The sequence below is a fragment of the Hevea brasiliensis genome, chromosome 1 (assembly GCF_030052815.1).
Source record: "Hevea brasiliensis isolate MT/VB/25A 57/8 chromosome 1, ASM3005281v1, whole genome shotgun sequence".
In the NCBI taxonomy this organism is placed as follows: Eukaryota; Viridiplantae; Streptophyta; class Magnoliopsida; order Malpighiales; family Euphorbiaceae; genus Hevea; species Hevea brasiliensis.
The window spans coordinates 112,788,073-112,801,856 of record NC_079493.1 but is presented as its reverse complement, the minus strand read 5'-3'; the positions used below and the strand labels follow the sequence as shown (position 1 = coordinate 112,801,856).

Below are 13,784 nucleotides of genomic sequence, written 5' to 3'. Positions count from 1 at the left end.
ATATCAAATTGTTAATTAACTTTCAATTTTAAAAGTAATTTAAAATTTTGTATAAATTAAAATGGATTGGAAAAATTGTAAAAAATCCTACACTTTACAATTATACCTCAAAAAATTCTCTCAACAAATGATGTTAGCTCCGATCCGATTCATCTAGTACAAGGGAAGAAAAAGAACTCTACTTCTTCAGTATCAATGCTTTGCAATTGTGCTATTCAGTTCGGTTTGCAATCCCAAGTCTCACATTTTACCATCAAAATATTAAAAACTAGTATTAATAATTGGCTTTGATAATTTTTATAGTATGAGATAGAATCGTAAAAATTTGAAAAGTATAAAATTTTTTTACAGTTATCCTATTTCTCACATTCATTGAGCCTTATATCCTATTCAATAATTTAGTTATTTTAACGGCAATTAACTATTTTATTAATTATTAAATATTAATTATTTATATAATGAAGTGTATGATAAAAATATATATTAAATTAATTATTAAATATAATAATAATAATATCATCTTATTAATCAAGTCAAACACACACTCTTAACTTCAAAAGTTAAGATATTTAAATTTTTTATGAATCACTCTCTTAATTTTTAAATATTAATATAAATATTATGCTATCGAATAATATAAATAAAAGAGTTAATATTTTAATTGAAATTAAAATACTAAATACTATCTAATAAATTATCGACAAAAGTTAAAACAATAAACACTACCTTAAAACCATTGGTGAACAAGGTCTAAAAAAAAAAAGGCTTCACAGGAGTGTGACATGTGGTTTAAAAGAGTGTTTATTAAAATGTGGTGGTATTTCTTTTATCTTTATTTTTATATTTTTTATATAAAAAACTTAACATATTAAATATCAATTTTTTATTTAAATATTTTCAAATTTTAATTATTAAAATTTTATCTTATATAAAAAATAATTATTATTTAAATTTTCTTTTACTACAGTTTTTAAAAATTTTAAAATTATTAACTTTATAATTTTAGATATTACAAAACTTCACTCATCATATTATATATATCTAGAAATTAATATTTTTAAATTAAAATTTTTATCATATTAGAAAAATATGAATTATTTTTTAAAAACTATTCAATTCAAAATTATTTATAAAATTTAAAAATTATTTTTTCAAATTTAAGCAATGAATTTTAATTTATTAGCATTAGCAAATTAGCAACGGAGTTTAAATTTCGTTGCTAAATTATAAAGACTTTCTCTGATTAGTAATGAGTTCTGAATATGTTGCTAAATTTAGAAATAACTTTTAATTTTTTTAAATTAATAACAAAATTTTAATTCTATTGCTATCTTATAAAGATTTTTCTTGAATTAGTAACAGATTTTTAATCCACTTACTAAATGATTTTGAGTTTATCGCTAAATCATGGAGGAAAAAATTCTACCAAATTTTTAAAATGCCCATTTAGCATAGCAACAAAATTTATAATTCATCACTAAATTATAGAGGAAAAGTGCCTTTTTTTTTCTCATATTTTAAATTTTCTTTTATTTATCTTATTTTCTTTTTTTTCTCTCTCATTTCCTTTTATATTTTCTCTCTTTTTTTTTTTCTCTTTTCCTTCATTTACTTATTTTTTTTCTCTCATTTTCTTATTTTTTTTTATCATTTTCTTCTTTTTTTTTCTAGCATTTTCTTCTTCTTTCCCTCATTTTCTTCATTTTTTTCCCTCTATTTTAATTTTTATTTTATGTTTTCCATTTTTATTAATTTATTTTTCTCTCGTTCCATTTTCTAATCTTTATTTTTTTTTATTTTTCAAAGAAATTTTTTCTTGTCATTACAATGTAATTATAATAATTATTAGTAATAAAAAAAAATATATAACAAGAAAATAATTTAAAACTGGAAATTTAATTTAAAAAAATTATAATAAAATTTATTATTTTATTTAAAATTAATTTTTCTTTTTTTTAATTGAGCAACGAATTCAAGTCTATTTTATTTTTTTTAAGTATATTAAATTATAATGTAATAAAGTTTATTTTTTATTTTTTCAAAATATATATAATTTATTTTATAATCTTATTTGATATAATCATAAAATTTTATAATTTATTTATAGTTTGAGTAATTCATTTGCAATGCAAAAATCTGATTTAGCCTCTTAATTATAGAGGGCAAGTGAGCTTTTGCTCTTAACCTTTAATTAGACCTCAATTAAGCCATTTATACATGTGAAATTGCCCAATTGAGCCCACTTATCAATAATGTTAGGGGGTAAATTAATGTTTATTAATTAATTTGAATTTATAAATATTTAAAATTTTAACAGTTATAAATTTAGTTAAAGTATTTACGCATGACTGAAAATAGTTAATGTGTTTGATAAAAAATAATTTATATGTATATTTATTATTAAAATTATTATAAAAATTAAATAAAATATACGATAAAATTTTAAAAATTAAATGAGAATAATATAATAAAATATCTAATTAAACTAGTTTATAAGTATAAAATTTATAAGTATTAAAATGAAAAATTAAATTTCTTATTTTCAACTTATTTTATTTTAACTTATAAATTAAGTTATGCAAAAAAATTATTATAAATAAATCAATTTATTTTTAAAATTTATAAATTAATTTGAATTATTTATAAATTAACGCAAACTACTTCCTCCATTCACGCTCTTGTTGTAAAAGCAATTAGCTGAAGAAGTCAGTGTCACTTTCTCAAACTAAAGAAGGCCTTGTGCTTTTTTTTTTTGTTAAGTTTTTATTAGATAGAATATTCACTAATTAGTGATATTTTTATCACGTTAAAAGCAAGGATTCCTTTAATTCCTTTTAATTATGATTTATTTGATATTATTGTTCGAATTTTTATTAAAAAAAATTATTATTTTTTAAATATATTAATTAAAAAATAATTTAAAATTAAATTTAATAAATTTCAATTATAAAAATATAAAAATAATCAAATAATTTTTTTAAATTATTTTTTTTATAACATTTAAAATAACATTTTTATTTAAAAAAATATTTTCCATGCCAAACAAGTAGCGTGTACCGAAGAAGAAAGCTCAAACAAGGCACGATTTGGAGTATTTTCACGATAAAACCCTTTTTATCATTTTTAGAGACCATCTCTGCAACTCCGTAGACACCATCTCTCTGTCCTTCTCGCTCTATAGAAACCCTAACTTTCTCTTTCTAAAAACCCAGAAAAAAACCGTGACTTTTTACCAGAAGCCGTCCAAGAAACCCGCACTCTTTTTCATTCGAAATCCGTACAAGAAACCTTCAATTTTTCTTCTTGTAGGTCCATTTCCAGTAACCCTAACTTGTATCTGTATGAAAGTCGCCGATTCTTATCTTCTTTCTCTCGAGATCAACAATGGCAGGTATCAAAACGATGCCGTTAATGACTAGCAACAATGCGAACATCGGGGTCCCGCAGAAGACCAGAGAAGAAACCTACCAGAAGAAGAGCCAACTGGAGCACATCCTGCTCCGACCCGATACCCGCATTGGATCGATCGAGAAGAACATCCAAAACCTCTGGGTTACGAGGACGAGTAGATGGTGCATCGCCAGGTGACCTATGTTCCGGCCTTACAAGATCTTCGATGAAATCTTAGTCAATGCCGCTGATAACAAGCAGAGGGGATCCCACCATGGATTCCGTGAGGGTGGTGATTGATGTGGAAACAATTTAATCAGTGTTTATAATAATGGCGATGGGTTTCCTGTGGAGATTCATAAGTAGGAGGGTGTGTATGTACCGGAGCTGGTTTTCGGGCACTTGTTAACTAGCAGTAACTATGAGGTCACGGTGAAGAAGACCACCGGAGGGAGAAATGGGTATGGAGCCAAGCTCGCAAATATTTTCTTCACAGAGTCTGTTATTGAGACTGCTGATGGGAATCGGCAGAAGAAATATAAGCAGGTAATTGATTTTATGTTTCTTGCAGTTCCCTTGTTAAACTATAACTTGGGTTCATGCTTTTAGGATTTTTTAGATGGCTATTGGTGTATGATTCAAAACAGCTGATTTTGATTCCTTTGGTTTCTGCTCAATTTTTATAGGGTGGTGGTTGTTTGTCATTGCAACTGCTATTTAAAAAATATTAGTTAGAAGTATAAAAATTTATTTAAATTAAAATTTGACATTTTTCATAGGCAGTGTTAAATTGAAGTTTACTTTTATGATATAAATTATAAATTGAAGTTTAAGAATGGTGTTAACATAACTTTCAAAGTTCAAGGGTGGGGGGGTGAAAATTCGCCCTTTTACTGCTACTGTTACAAGTAGGTGACATAACAGCGCGATTGTTGGCCAGAGGTTCTGATCAGATGTGCTCAGTCTTTTCTGTGCTCAAATCAGGAGGACAGGGAAACAATTCAAATTTTCACTTTCCATCCCCCAATAAAATAAGATAAATTCGGCAGAGCTTCATCTACTTCTTGTTTGCAAAACGCTGTCGCAGAAAGAAATGTGTGCGCGCACCGTTTGAGTTGCAGTTGCATACGGAGGAAAAGACGATGAGGCTGATCATGGGCATGGAAATGGTTGCGTAGATAGTCATTTTGGGGACTCTGGTTCTTTTTGTATCAATTCACTAACAGAGATTTTTAAATGTTATCATTTCTAATATAATTTTTAGCTAACATCAATAAAATGAATCTTATTTAGTGCTTTTATGACATAAAATAACAAATGAGTTTGAGTATTGTCCATGTGGCACCTACGTGAACAACCAAATGGCATCACATCAACATTACATAATAATTTTTTTTATTTTTAAAAAATAAAATATATAAATACAAGGTTAATATATATATATATATATGTACACACACATATGCATACGTGTGTGCGCGAAAGAGAGAGTAACAAATATCAATCTTATTCTTTTAAGCACATAAATATCACTAGTGAAAACAATTGTGCCTTTATTGGTTGTGTTACATCCTCAAAATGGTCGCTGCCGTTTGTTACGATCCATCGTAAGAAAATTTGTGTCCCACCTTAATAACTAGTCTAGTCAGAGCCGTTCACTATAATCATGCGGCATAGGTGGTGACTCCGGAATAGCAGCCTTTGTTGAGGCTGGATTAAGCTAGCGCAAAGCCAGCTTGCGTAGGCACGGGGCCTACGGAGTGTGGTGGAATGTTACGATCGTGTGGTGTATGTATGAACTTAGACTCTCCAACTAGCGTTGGGGGTGAGATTTTCCTAGTATCACCGTTGTACAATGAACTTATACCAGACGACTAGACGAGAAGGAAAGTTACGAGACTGAGGAGAAAGAGGAAAGTAAAGACGAAGATGAAGAGGGAGAAGAAGGCAGTTACGTTGCCGATTTCCATCCTCTGGAACTGATTGGTCCTGCTTTTTGCCGGGTCATGGAGATGCTAAAAAGGAAGCTCAAACAAGCCAATCTATTGGAAATGTGGGGATTAAAGGAGATCAAACCCAAGCCCCTTGTTCACCTCCACCTCCATCCAAGAGATTGAAGATTGTGTCTCAAATTAACCCTAGAGAATCAATTTCCCCAAATCAAAGAACTCCACAATAACGCCTCCTAACAAGAATCAGCCTTGTCTTTGCCTCTCCTCTGTTATGTACTATGGTGGTCTTACCAAGGGATGGTCTCACAGTCCTATCTATTGCACCCATCTAACTGCTAGTCTCCTCACGCTCTGCCTCTGTTAATTCATTGTAAGAATCATAAATCTTGTTGTTTTTACTTTATCTTTATATTCATTCTTTGGACCTTAATGTTGAGTATGTTATTGAAGGAGTTAGGATTAACGTTATTTGTAAGTAATCACTGCCTAGGTGCTGTTTTGACTCTTCGTCTCACAACTAGACTTTGCTGTTTGCACATTGGAGATTTCAGGGCTTCTAATAGCATGTTTGGAAGGAAATTTTTGGAGGTAAGGATGGGTTTCTAAAGTACCATGCTTGTTTGAAGGTTTTTTAAAGGAGGTAAGGCAAAACCTCCAAAATCCTCACTTTTTCAACCCACTAAATTGGTGGGTTGGGAGGTTTTTCTACCTTACCTCCTTACCTTACCTTTATAAAATCTTACCTCACTCTATCCAAACAAACGCACTGTAAAGTATATGCAGCCTTATTCCCCTCTTGTAAACCACCAAGTCAATTTACTTTACCAGGGTAAAACTTATTTCAGCCCGCAGCACAAGTATGAAACTTGTTCTATCTCACCTTATTTAAAGAGGCAGTCTCTATTGAATCCAGCATTTCAGTTCTCTAATTCAATGTTATGTATTTTGAAATATGTTGTGGACAACAATTTTATGGTCTCAGGTACCCTTCCAAGGAAGATGTGTCATGTTGTTAGAGTTACTAAGGACTTCCTCAAGAGGCAACCCGAAGCCCTTGTTGTTGTTGGGGCATAGAGCATTGGAAAAGAATTTGTTTGTCTTGCCATTTCCAAGGTCTTAGGGGTATGTTTGTTTGCTGTTTCACTGAAGTATTTTACCTCTTGTAGCGAATAAAGTTGTTTATTCCTTGAGGTAGATGTGGAGGCTTCTTTTTCCTCTCAATAGACCACATGTTATGGCATGAATATTGTACCATTATGATAACTGGGAGATCATGAATGATTCATCTACTTGTTCTCTTTCTTATAAACTAAGGTCACTTAGATTTTCAGATTTTATAGGCCAAACTGCAGAAGTTTATAAAGAAAATAGAAACAAAAAGGAAAATTTGATGGAATTAGCATACCAACAATTGTTTCTTTATTGTGTAGGTTAAAATTTATGCAAATGATTCAAGGAGGCTGGTTCTGGATTCTTTTTGTTGGTCTTATCTTTCAAGTAGTCTCCTAGACAAGCAAAGGACACACTTCTCCACGTGCTGCCCATATCTTCCCTGAGACTCTTCAGTTTCTCACTGCTACGAATTTTATCTTTTGTTGCATCAAGCAGTCATTGTCTTTCTTATTTCCTTTAGACCTTCAAAGATTATTTGAAGAACTTCATAAATTAGTATGCAGCAGTTTTGGCATTTCACCCAACAGGTGATTCAAATATATCTTTTGTCCATTTTTGCCTCTCTACTTCTTTTTTGTCATTATTGCTAGAAAATTCAACATTTTGAAACTTCTGTACTCTTTTATCTTAATTTCTTCGGGCTGCACTTACTCTGAGAGTGCAGGCAAAGAGCTTCATCTAATTAGGCCAATTTCTAAAGGCAATGTCACCATTTATGGTGAGATCATGGATTTTCAGTTGAGCAAACATTATTATTGGAATTTTATGAGTTAACCTTGCTTCAGGTTGTTTGAGAGCTGTGATAGGGTTAGGAGAAAATTGAAATGTAAATTGAGATTTTGAAAATGAACAACTGAAGATTTCTATTGAACTGAAAATGGCAGACAGCCCTTACAATCAGGTTCTCTCAACTAGAGAGTATATCTTTCACCTAAAACCTTTCAAATTCTGTGTTCACATAAGAAGAAAAATCAAAGAAGACAATAGAACAAGATAATCATGGCTAACAATGGCTACCAAGAGCCCCCGGGAAAGAATTCCTGTACAGAGAAAACCTCTGCCCCTCTAACCAGAGAAATACCAGAGTTTTCAGATGCCTTTTTTCATTCCCCTCTTCTCCTCTTCATACTAATTTCTGTCCTCTTTTGCCAGCTGTCGCATCAAATGTTTTCACCCCACAATTCTCTCCAACAAACTTCATCCTTTCTGTTATTTTCTCTTCAATGCTCCACATCCCTAACATGCTGGATGTTTGGTCTCTACAGTATTATAATAACTTGGGAAAAAGTAACTTGATGGTTCCTGCCAATTTTATTTTTTCTTTAGCAAGGGATAATTCCTGATTTATTATTATTATTATTATCAAAGGGTTCTGTAAGTGAGCACTCTAGCTTCACAGAATTGAAGGAGTTTGTTAAGGTACCTCATCGTCATATAAATCTTAACATAGTAAGAAAACATCTACCACTAATCTATCATTTTAATCTCCCATTTGCAGTTTTTGAAGCCGAATAAGATAATTTCTTCTGTCAAGTGTCAATATTGGGAATCTTGCAACTCGAGACAAGATGCAATCTTATTTCAAGGAATGGCTAAAAGGCTGATGTCTGTTACATATAAAGGAATAGGTATAGAAATAAATAAAGGGAGTAGTTAGAAATGGAGGGAAAAGCGGTTAATTGAAGAGAGTTTGTTAGAGGAAGTCTGTTAGGAGCAATTATGGTAGAGCCAGTAGTAAAGCCAGCAGTTAGATCTGGCAGGAAGAGGAAGTTCAGTATATAAAAGAGAAACATTCAGACAGTTTCTTTATTTCCTGGTAGAATTGTTGAATTATTTCATAATCTTCATTTGTCTAAATATTTAATTCATTTCAGAATAGATACAGAAAGAAATCAAATCTATTATTTCCGAGCTTATATTTTTCCTCCCGGTTTATCATCTTTATTTAACATCTGAAGTTCTATAATTTCTTATATTCACCTTGCACTTCAGCCAAGACAAACAGAAAAGATTCAAACCCAGTGATATTTAGCTGAACTGACTTCATGCCTCTTGAAGATTCACAAACCACTTCTACACTTGTGCAGTATAGAAAAGATGAATAAATAAAATTTACATAAATAGACTCTTGATTTATTATTCCATTGCTGAGATGTGAGAAAATCTGACTATGGTACATGTAACTAACTTCTCAAATGAAACTCATTGAGAGTCTACAATCTTTGGTTGCCTTTAGTAGATCCTTTGCTATGAACTAACAATTGTAGCAATTAATCGGTAAAGATCTTGGAGCAAGAACAAGCTTTGGTTTAGCAGCATCAGCTAAAATGTTGGTTAGTTTAGACAGCTGTATATGTTTTGTCCTACTAGGCTGGGAGGCATTAGCATCAAGAGGAAGGTTCCAGGCATTGAATATGATGTTTTTGTTGCTAATTTGATTGGTCAGAGCAACTTAAACTGGGGAAGAATCGGCAACTGCCTGGATTGCTGTTGGATGTCTCTAATAAGAAATGAGAGAACTGAGAAGGTATCAAAAGAAAGCTGCATCACAACCAAAATCCAGAAAAAAGAAAAGGCTAGAAAGATTAAGTTCTGTTCTAATATGAAAATTTATGATACTTTCAGACTTTACTGGGTTTGTCGTGATGGAATTTTTGTCATAGCAGACCTAGAAATTGTTAATAAAGTTAGTCTAAATGCAATTGCCACACTGCATTTAGTCATGCATGTACTCTGAAAATAAAGAAATGATGAATGACAGTAGCAATAGCAAAACTATGGAGTTGAGATAGCATGGCATTGAAATTAGCTCAATAAGGCAATTGTTCCACTCTAGTTGATTACTGCTTGATATTATATGAATAAAAACTTGAAGACCTGGCCACCTGAGTTGATAGCATTGGCAACTTTTGTAAGAGAACCAAACTTTTCTTGAACTTTCTCTCCATAGGCTTCTCTCAATCTTCCCAATTTATGCGGAGCTTAGATAGGTAAGTATTGGAAAGCCTATGAGGGAGAGAGTTCAAGAAAAGCCGAGTCTCCAATAAAGCAACTACAATTTTTGTGTTGCTGGATGTGTGCATTGTGATCATATATATATATATATATTTCTTGTGCAGTTTGATCTGGTTTCTCTTATTTTTTAAGATTTTGAAGAGAGAGGGAGAGAGGAGAGGAAAGGGGATGCAATTGAAGAGTTGATATAGGTGTGCTGCTCAAATGATGCCAAAGGAAGAAATTACCATGGAAAAGAAGAGGAAATTAACCTGAAGTTTGATTAGATGCGAAGTTCAAATGACGCCGAAGGTTTACATGATACTTCCATCAAATTTCATATAATTTCTTTGTGGAGGGGAAAATTATTAGAGAAATTCTTTGTGGAGGGTAAAATTATTAGAGAAATGTCATTGTATTGGCATATATCATGATACATTGTCAGAACTCACAGCTTTCATACATGTGGATTTTTTTTTCCTTTTTCTTTATTTTTTCACCTTTAATATGTGAATATGTTTGGAATAAAGTTCAATTTAATCTCAATATTTATTGGAAATATTTAATTTAACTTATTTTTAATTTTTAGACCAATTTAACCTAAAAATTTTGATTTAAGTTCAAATCAGTCCAAATTTATTGCATGCGTCATTTTTGAATTTTTATTTTTTTATTTTTTAAATATTAAAATATTATTTTTATATTATATAATTAATTAAATAAAAATATAAAAAATATTACCATATTCAAGCGAGATAGTTTCAGATTCTTTTCCTTGCTTCAAGAGTTTTCTTCGAAATGCCTGTCGAGGTTTTTTTGGTGGATGTTTTGTTTTCATATAATTAATTAAAATTAAAAGTATTATAATTAATTTTAATTATTTAAATTAGAAAAATTATGTTTATATTTCCATGTTTTTAATTTAAATTAGAAAATTATAATTAAATAAAATTTAAAATATAAAATTGATAAATTTTTATTTCCATATTATTAATTAATATTAAAAAGTAAAATAAAAAATAACTAATCATAATTATTTAATTAGCATTAAAAATAATTAATAAAGTAATTAGTTTTAACAATATTAAAAATTAAAAAAAAAGCAGCTCATGCACCAAAGTGATAAGTGAGTTGCGCATTCCATTTTGGGCAATTTGGATATAAAATGAAAATTTTGAGCTAAATTGGATTAAAAGTGTAAAATGGGTTAAATTAGACATGAACTTTGGATAATGAACTTTGGATAGTGGAATATAAATTTTAAGAACTAAAGAGAATATTTTGTATTTATTTTTTATTTATGTAATTTTAGGGTGTGATGGCTCAATATAATAATGTCTTTTCTTATCACACTCTATTATATCCCTAATGATCTTTATGGGGGAGTAATTAGTTGGCCAATGTTGAGCCTAGCTAGTCACTAGTTATTGAGTCTATCCTTTTACTTGTTGTGGGTTTTTCCTCACTATCTACAAAATGATGTAAGGATTACTTCTCTTCTTGTATTGATTATGCTATTTAAATGAAAAAAGCAGCATGTTCATTGAATGTTTTTGTCCCATTAACTTGTTATGCTTGTGGTACTTGTTTATGTGAGATGTTTATGACGTTGTCCCATTTAGCTTGCCAAAGCCGCATGCTAATATAATATTCGTTTTGTTCTATAGATTATTGTGAGATTTTTTGCTGGCTTAACTCGAGAAAATTTCATGAATAAACAAACTATAATTGCACACCAATTAATTTTAGTTCAATAATATTAAAATTATCTTTAATTAAAACTGTAAAAACTCGAGTGAGTCTCGTTTAGAGCCAATGAATCAAACAGATTATAACTTATTATGTAATTAACTAAACATAAATATGATTAAAATATATAACACTGCAATTTTTTGGTTGAATTAACTTTATTAGTATACTTTAATTTAATTGAGAATGAGAAGAAAAGGGAAAGCTCAAAATTAATTTGTCTAAGTTGAGAGATACGCCTATTATCAAACTAAGCTTGAGCTACTACAATTGAATTGAAAATTTTTAAATATGAAAACAAAGTAATCTGTTTTATTTTGCAACTTAAATCAAAATGCTTCATCTAAATTCATGCTTCAAGGAGAAAAGAATAAATTAAGAATTTAACTATATAAAAAAAAATGTAATAAACCATTTGGCTGTTTTCTAGATGAACTAAATTTGTAATTGGCATTCAATTCAATCTACGGATTCGATTATAATTGAATAATTCTCTAGACATTATCGCATTAATGATCCTTTAATTATAATAAAAACCAAGGAAGACTCTAATCTGAAAAATTAAATTAAATTAAACTATCAATTTTTAGTTCTGAAAAATTAAATTAAAATGAACTATCAATGGAGTGTATACTGAAATGATTGGTTAATAATTTAAAAAAGCTTAACCTTTCTATGAGGGGAAGCATACCGCTGCAGTCAAATGAGCGAAATTGCGCAGCAACTGTTTGATCATTTTCCTTTGAGAGAATCCAAAAGCCAGCTAGGTGAAGCTGTAGGGGTTAAATCCACGAGAACTAAGAAGGGGCGTCTGTAGTGTATATGTGAATGTGACGCGGGAGAGCGGTGGTAAAAATGGCCTAATTGCCTTGCAATCATCCATTTAGCAATACAAAGACGACGCTAAATATGATTTGTTTTAATGGAACAAAGAATCTCTCATTGTTTTATAAAATTTCTATCTCAATCAAACTGATGACAACCAAGCTAAAAAGGCAATCATTAAATCTATATAAATGATACATGTTATTAAATGTAGAAATTATATATATATATATATATATATATATATATATATATATATATATATATATATATATATATGTAGTCAATTCTTTTAAATTAAGAAAAAATAATTCATTTAAATGAAATATAGTCCATGAAACCCTTAAAGTTATAACCCAAATCAAATATAATTAAAAAAAAAAAATCATAAACCAATCAATTTGAGATTAAAATTTAGTAAGAATTATAATATGACATACGCTAATTATGCCTTCAATGCTAGACCATGCAATAAAAATGAAGGTGGTTCAAGATTTGTCATCATAGGAGGTTGATTTGGAAGATAGAAATAATAGGATCTTTAATGGCGAAAGCACCAAGAGTAATGATGGAGGATCAGAGATGGATTCCTCAATCTAACTTGTATAGTACTACTTTTCTAGGTGATTTCTGCTGATTGGGAAACAATGAATTTGGGTAGCACCCAGCAAGTATTTTTGCTTCATCTTCTTGGAAAATAAGAAAGAAAGCTGCTGCAACATTTTCAACAAGTCACAACAAACATTAGTGTTTTTCCTTATCAATATATGCTTTGGGAGACCATGAAAGTTGGTGAAAATATCAGCTAATATGATTTTAACGAACAGATGAGGATCATACATAGGATCAGGATCTTTAATCTGATCCAACAGTTGATAATCCTGTATATTTCACAAATTTAATAATGACCTAATAAGGACAACCTCTTCCTCCTATTCCAAACCTAATGCAGAATAGAACGAGTGGTATATTACAAAAAAAGATATTACATAGTAGGCTTCCTCCTTGAAACAAGTCAAATTAAACAGGAGAATTCCCTTCTCCCAATAGTAGCCACACATTTGGCAATCAAACTATAACAAGTGGGGCAGGCAGGGTATGACTGTCAACTAACTACTTACAATGATGATGTAAATGATGATGATTCACTTTTGACACTACATGGGATTTAATATTCACCGACCTAAAAATCAATAATTCTCATAAAATGCTCTTGTTTAAGTTGCATACGCCGAGCAAAAATGACCACCCCAGTCCATCAAATAGATTTGCAAATTGTAATATAGATGACAAGCTGAGAACAGAATGAACAAGATAGCAGAGAGCCAAGAAACCCTGAGGATACTGAAATTTTATCTTTACGTTTGGCCAGTTGTTAGCCGACTCCAAACGCAAATACCAAGATTTAAACATCATTCCATCTGTCACGTTCAATTGGCTGAGAGAAAGCACAAACTGGTACTGGGAAATATTCATGAAACAATCTAGTTAGTGTTCTGTTGCACAATAAGAAGCATGTTGGACTAAAATCTACTGCAATGACAAAGCAATAGAAATTAATTTTGGAACATTTGATGCATTACGCCCCTCCCCTTGTTTTCTACCCCATACCAGTGTAAAGCATAAAAATTTATTTGATGATAATTCACAATTATGCCTTTTATATGGTTTCTAAATCATATATCTTGCAGCAGGAAAATG

The 13,784-nt window shown here is 30.4% G+C and overlaps 1 long non-coding RNA gene across 2 annotated transcripts; it reads left to right on the top strand.

Moving 5' to 3' along the window:
* Window positions 1-3,055: 3,055 nt before the first annotated feature.
* On the top strand, window positions 3,056-6,672 carry LOC110639816 (uncharacterized). 2 transcript variants are annotated; one of them, XR_009149006.1, is made up of 3 exons: window positions 3,072-3,936; window positions 4,331-5,930; window positions 6,325-6,672. It is a non-coding gene; the product is annotated as an uncharacterized LOC110639816 (long non-coding RNA). The 2 variants fall into 2 exon arrangements; XR_009149005.1 differs by having other exon boundaries at window positions 3,056-5,930.
* The last annotated feature ends 7,112 nt before the right edge of the window (window positions 6,673-13,784 follow it).